Source organism: Priapulus caudatus, unplaced genomic scaffold (genome assembly GCF_000485595.1).
Source record: "Priapulus caudatus unplaced genomic scaffold, Priapulus_caudatus-5.0.1 Scaffold1571, whole genome shotgun sequence".
NCBI lineage: Eukaryota > Metazoa > Priapulida > Priapulimorpha > Priapulimorphida > Priapulidae > Priapulus > Priapulus caudatus.
The window spans coordinates 28,586-35,808 of NW_014578632.1; the positions used below are offsets into that span (position 1 = coordinate 28,586).

The window sequence follows — 7,223 nt, forward strand, 5'->3', positions numbered from 1 at the left end:
AGTAACCGATTGTAACCGATCATCGGTTACTTGGGTCCAACCGATGATCGATTACGAAATTACAACCGATTGACAACACTAGCATGCACACGCACTGTGCATAAGGATATGTGAGTCCATGCACAGTGCGTGCGGTGAAATCGTGTGTTGCAGCGAAGCAGTTGAACCACATTGTTACCAGTATTAGGCAAAAAAGCATAGATAATCATTTAGAATACCTTTGGGTTAAAATTATAAAATAATATATTTTACATGTAGGTGATATGTGGTCAAAATTTCAGTACCTATTTTATTTGATAGATGGTGCCGCTGGGCAGCTAACTAATAGTCAGGGTGTTAGCCAGGAAAAAAATCAGGGAGTCTCTCCATCTGAGCGAAGCGAGGATGCTGCGGGCGCGAAGCGCCCTATAGGGGGAGGGCCTTACCTTAAATTTTAAAATGGAGCAAATTTAATCTGAAATGCCAAAAAGACAGGAATCTGATATGATTTTATATTCTTATAAGCACTGTTGTCAGTTAAATACAAGATGTATAATATATAAAATTGGGCCGCCCTCATTCTGTCTTTATCAAATTTTATCCGTCCCATCCAGGGCTTGAATTAAGCGACGAGAGGGGCGAGGCAATTTTTTTAGGGCATGTGAGAAATTGCCTTGAATTTTATCTAAAATAGAAGGGCACCAAAGCAACTCAAAATTTGAGAAGGGCACCAAGGAACTTTTGTAAAATAAAGGAAAACTCATAACAAATTAATACATCAACATCATCTTGCTTTTAATGTACAAAATAGTAGGCTCTGTACCCCCCTCTGCTAATGGAAGTACAGTAACAAGAAATTTTACATGCCCACTATCAGGAGCGAATAATTATCCCATGCTGTTATTATTCCCTCCTGCCACTATCGGTTTCAAGATCATCATTGCAACTACAGCGCGCGCGTTATGTTGACTCGACTAAAAACGAAACCAGGGCAGTAGATTAAAGGGCACCAATGCAGCGAACGAGCTTGGCACTCGCCCGCTCGCCAATGTCAAGTGAAAATAATATCGGGCGAGTAAAAGCTGAAGCTGACTCGCCCATGTTGGCGAGTAAAAATAATTGTCTAAAACTTTAATCGAATGTTGGTTCCTTACATTATATATCCAAACATTGATGAAAAATAGTTCTAGCGATTGTGAAGGGCGGCTATCGCACGGCATCCTCACTTTATATTATCAAAGGTCGCTGACAGTCAGCACAGCGTGGTTCATAGATTGCAAGTAAATTTTGTACAGATCTGAAAATAATTAAGCGTCGAGGCCTGTGTTAATTCAGTTGGCAGATAGATTAACTTTTAACCACATTACTTTGCTTTAAAATTGCACTTGCACAACTTGGCAGAGACTGAGCAATTCAACCCTCAGCAATTTGAAGTTTATGTTTCTCTTTTTTTAAGTAAGTATTTTAGTCTTTGGTGTACGTCCCCAAAGGTTAAAATACTCAACTCAAAAGTGATATTTTTGTGATGAAGATTAATTGTTTAATAATGCTGCCTCAGAGTGCAGGAATTTGCATCTAAGAGGTGTAATTTTCAAAAAAAAATTCTTCGGGCTCCACCTAATCAAGGACTCCTTCCCGAACCCACCCCCATAGTCTTTTTTTTCACTATTGTTTGACAAGCATTTTTGTTCTAAAATTTGGGCGAGTTAACTTATTGACTCACTCGCCCAGTTTGGCGATAGGTTTTTATTTTAAAGCTCGAACACTGCCGATGGCAATTACACAAAAGGGCAAGGCAGGTCACTGCCATCGGTCGGGTTGGATTTTCAGGGCCAGTGCGGCGATTGATAGGGGCACCGACGGCAATTCAAAAGACGGATAGATCTGGCTAACACACGGCTAATAGTAGATTATTACGTGTGTGGTCTATCCGAAACACAAAATCTCTGCGTATGCTTACCTGGTTATTGCAAACCCCAAAACGCCCTTTAAAGTGGATAAACCTCACAACAAAAAGCCTACATACATCTACTGTGAGCATACTTGCAGTATGCAAACATCACTAAATGTTCTTATTGAACCAGAAATGTGCTCCAAACATCGGGATTTTCGAAACCGCGTCGGACGCGTTTTGGGCGTATAGATAGCACACATATATTGTTTTGGAGTGAAGAGCCAACAGTAGGCCTACGCTAGTGCAAATAGTTCCTGGAACGAAAACTATATATTTGTTTCCTGATTGCATAAGTAATGTAGATAACATATGTTTTAAACAAATTTCACAATTTCGTACCGAGTAAACATAGAACAATAAAGTATAACATGTGTTATCACAGAAAAGAACTGTTAATGCAGCACAACGTTTGCTCGGCTGTGTACCGGCTGTGTAAACACAGTAAAAATCCTATGGTGCTACAGGGTGCCCAGGATTTTTTAGTGCCGGGCGCATCCAGTTGCGACGAAGTCGGAAGATGCAAGCGCCGTAGGCGCGAAGCCAATCTAGGGGGGTCCGGGGCATGCCCCACCGGGAAATTTTTAATTTTGGATAGTCTGAAACTCAATTTCCTGCATTCTGAACAATAAAAAGCCCATATATCAGACTTCTTTTTTTTATATCAAAAATTAGTGCCGGGCGGAGATATATAGTGCCGGGGCGGCAACCGCGAGTGCTGGGCACACCCGCCCACCGTGGGCAGAACTCTGGTGCTACTTTCGTAACTTTGGTATAGATTTTATGAAGAAATATTCTGAAAGTAGCAATACAAACAACAAATAAGTTGTAGTGAATTTTTACAACATAGACGAGCTCACAGTAGGTATATCTATGCATTTTGCCGCAAGAACATGCCGTTTTAAATAGTGACATCATGAGCACACGCTATCCCAGAATATACTGCGTGCCAACCCTGCATGTGAATCAGAAATGCTGTTAGTTGAACTGCTTTTGCTCTTCTATACTAAATTATTGTGTTAAACGTTACACATTTTCTTCCATCTTTTCACCTTATTTCCTAAAATTAAGCATTTTTGTTAAATTCCAGGGATCGTTTTACTAGTTTATGCTATGAACAACTTATGGCGCAAAGTTTAAATCCTAACCGTTTCTGAGAAATGTGAAAAAAAAGTTTTTTTAATAAATTTACAATTTTTGCTGTCACGTAATTGGCAGTGAAGTTTCTCTGATTATTTTCACTGTGAGCATAGAGAGACATGTATCTCTTTTATTAAATAGGCGTGAGTTTGATTGGATTTGATGAGCAGTTATGTTGTAATGCCCTTTACAGGCATTAATTAATTAATTATTAATGTCATTAATGGTCATAATAACATATATAATATATATATGGTCATGGTCATATATTAGTTTGTGGTTTAATGTCATTTAGGTTAGTGTTAGGGTTAGGATTATCAATCATTAATCATTAATCATTAATGATATCAAAGTTGGGAACACTCCTAATGAAGCGTTATAGCCCCTTTACAGTGGTACCTGTCCATGACCCTGACTGTATCCTTCAGATTTTGATAATAAATACATTGAATGTTTATTTATCATTATGTTATTATTGATGTGTTCTAATTAAGTGCCTGTGGCTCAGGGCATGAGAAACATGGCACAGTTTGCAGCATTGAAAAATGCCACCCTTATCAGGAGTTACAGGCGCTATGGTGATAATTTTTTGACCGATTTTGGGGAAATCCTAAAGTATTGTGAGGTATAGGTGCAAATTGCACAGGTTTTGAACCCCTCCTACTGTATTTGAGTAAATTTATTGCCAAATTCAAATGTGTTTTTGCCTTCATTTCAGGTTTAATTATAATTATTATAACACAGTGTAATTATTATATAACAGGTGGACAGTGACAAACAGGTAGAGATTGAGCCTCTTGTTTAGAAATACCAACGCATTCATAGTGAAATGTGTGGTGGGCATGTCAGTGTCCATTCTGCCACATCTATCTTCATTTTCTCTTTCAGGAAAGCTATCATCATAGAGAATGCCTGATTTGCTCGGAGGAAAAGACGAGGCGTCTGTGCTCTCCAGTGGATCCAAGTATAATATCAGTCGCTCCTGCATGAATATGGTCACCAGCACCCAATGGTCACCAGTAGGATTCGATGGGGCCAGAATCAATGAAGTGGCACTGACGCCATCTCTACGGTCTGCCCAGAGCATTCCAGTTGACTGACCCCCTCTCCAGTAATGTCACTGCACTTGGTATGTATAACATGTGACTGTGATCGTGCTCCATCAGCCAGAGATATGCGTTTATGATCTCAACTGTTAGCCAGCCACATGCAAACTGAACATCGTGTGAACAATTAATGACCAGCAGAGAATAAAATACACGGGGGCGGCGGGCGAATTCGCCCTCGTTAGGTTTTCGCAATCTCCCCCAAAATATCGATGACTAGGGCGATTTTTTTCGTGCGTATTATGAAAGAGTCGCCCCGTAAAATTTCTGACTGTTCCAGCGGAAACTCGAGAATCAAACGCCGAGCCAGCCGGCCGTGGTGGTAGCGAGTGCATGCTGCCTTACATTAATTTGACTATTAAAAAGTAGCCCTCGAAATGTCAAATGTAGCCCCTGAAACATTTTGGACACCTAGAAAATAGAACCCTCGAAAAAAAAAAAAATTAATTTTTTTCCTGATGACCAGTTCAGCATGAAGAATGAAAGAATCCAGTGACTTCAAATCAGCTAGGCTAATGCGGTGAGGTCTTACTCGCAGTACGGTTTCCATGACAGTATGCATTGGCCCACTTGGTGTAAAGAATGTGTTCACAGTGTCTGGCTTCAGAGGGAATGAGGGATGCTACCAGGGGGACCTCCATTTTAAGCAGAAGGTGTAGAAGGTTATCAAGCGCTTGTTCTGTCACCACTTCATGTGTTCCAGCCGCTGTAGTTGTCATCTGTCATCACTAATTTCAACTCTGTGCAGTCTCAGTCAGACACATCACGTGAAAGACCCGTGAACGATTTTCAAATAATCTTTTATCGCTTTAATGGCTCATATATATAGTGGTGGGTGATTAAAGTTCATTGAGTGGTTGTGTGTGACATGAGTAGCACCCATTGTATAGCAATAGTAGTTGAGCAGGAGATGAAATTTCCCTCCAGTGGAGTTAAACCGGGGACCATAACACTGTAACTGAGTAATTGTATTGTTATTTTTTTCATTTACAGGACGACGTGCAGCAGACCATGAGTATAATAATGCCAGTAAATGTACGAAACTACCAATGGATAATTTTTGGTATGACACTTTAATAACAATAAAAATAATTAGTACTTAGCCTAGATATACTGGGAGGCATTTTAATTGCAAACGTGTTACATATTAGTGCATTCATTTATATTTCAATGCTGGCAGTAACTGGAATATAGAAAAGCTCGTCCGTGCTACGTATAGTAGGCACGTGTGATCGTATAGTGTGACCAGGTTCGTTTGTACAACAGATACGCGTGCTATTGCACTTAAACCATAGGCAGTATATTGTACTGTAATCAAAAGAATCATTTCAGTTACTCTATTCTTTAATAATCAACATCAGCGTGATAATCATATACAATCATAGGTGCGCAGGCCAATAATCAAATACGCGTTACAAATGGTTCATATCTTACGGCCTAAGAGCAGCAGGCATGTCCTCAGTCATAGATGTCCGGCGGTGACGGTAGCGTGGTGACGAGAGCAGGCGAGAGCAGCGCGGTGCTGACAGCGTCGTGAACTGTCAGGCACCGTGGTACTGTATCTGTCTTTCTGTTCAAATCGGTTGGTATTTATGCTTCTGGAGGTATGCGTGCCCCGAGCGTGGTCAAGTCCTTGTTGACGATGGTGGTGCAAGACGTGTCGTCATCTCCAACATTTTTATGGGGGACTAAAGGTGTGAAGCTGTGGAAGCTTCTTGAATCTGGCATGGGAATAGCAGCAGAAGCTTCTAGAAGTCCTTGGGAATCGCGGCAGTTCGATTCATGTTCTCATAGTTCACATTTGTCGGCGTTCATTGTTTGTTCTTTATCAGTCGGCATGCGACATCAAGGTGTAATGTCCTTCTATACTATAGGTACTAAACTGTCACTCTGCCGTCGTGGGTGATAACTTTTACTCGTGTTCCAGTGACTCAGTTTCTTTGGATAGTTGGGTGGCGTCTTTCGTTTGTTGCCTTGACTGCTATTTGTCGACTAAAATAACATATGACGTGATGCTGCTTAAAGTTAAACGACCCGTAACGCTAGGTTTTATACTACTACTAGGTTAAATAATTCGATATCTACTTCATTACAGGGACATTGTTTTTTTTGTTTATAGATGGCGTTGCTTGGGAATTTATTTTCGACAGAGAAGAAAGTCGGTGGCTGTGAGGAAATTTTGTATGTCTTGCAGAATAAGCCTGTCATCGTTCCTGTCTATAAAGCCAAGAGTGTACCTTGTCGATGAGGTACGTATATTGCTGATGTACTGGAAATTTTCGTCTACGTAGCTTATGCGGCTCGGGTGTATATGCTCAAAGAAGGATTTTATGATAATCAATAACCCTGCTAGTATAGGACCTTTCGTGTCGTAAGTTCGGCAGAGAATATTCAAGGCGAACATGAAGCAATTTAGGAGTATTTACTCGTTCGCTCCTACTCTGTACAGTTCAACGAAGTTAATTTGTGACATCACAACTGTTAACTGTATCATGTACTTTGTATAGGTTTAGTGAAAAACATCTGCATAATGGAGCATCAATACTGATCATCCACCTCTTCGCGAAGTTTGCGTTTGTGGTATAGGATGCTGTGGGCGCATCCGTGCTTGCATGATATTTAACGGTGAACGTGGATTAAACTGGATATCCGTCAACCGAATCACAACTTACCACATTATAGTCGCAGTTTACGTTCATTTGGAACTTTATTTCATTTGGAGACTCCACTCCAGGATATGCCCATCGCCCGTTAGTACGTGTAATCTGAAGAAGCAGCGTTCAACCTCACCTGAATCTCGTGTCGCTGGTCTGTGTCTACTCTATGCTTATGTCATTACTGTGCAAGGTCTGTAAATGCATAATGCAAGGTGATGGCAATTGATGGATTCTCTAACTGCATTCGATTAATCACTTCATTGCAACTCACAATTCGTGACTGCGCATCACAAAGGTCACGGTCATATCCATAGATACTTGCAACCACGAGTCTTTGTAGCAAAAAATACATGTTTAGGAAGAGGACTTCTTTACGCATTAACGAAACAT

General features: G+C 40.6%; 1 long non-coding RNA gene across 1 annotated transcript in view; it reads left to right on the forward strand.

The window, feature by feature from the left end:
* Positions 1-5,250, forward strand: part of LOC106817034 — a 7,523-nt gene extending 2,273 nt beyond the window's left edge. The window contains exons 2-3 of the long non-coding RNA XR_001394983.1: positions 3,959-4,199; positions 5,170-5,250. This is a non-coding gene — a long non-coding RNA (uncharacterized LOC106817034). The remainder of the gene's footprint in view (positions 1-3,958; positions 4,200-5,169) is intronic.
* The last annotated feature ends 1,973 nt before the right edge of the window (positions 5,251-7,223 follow it).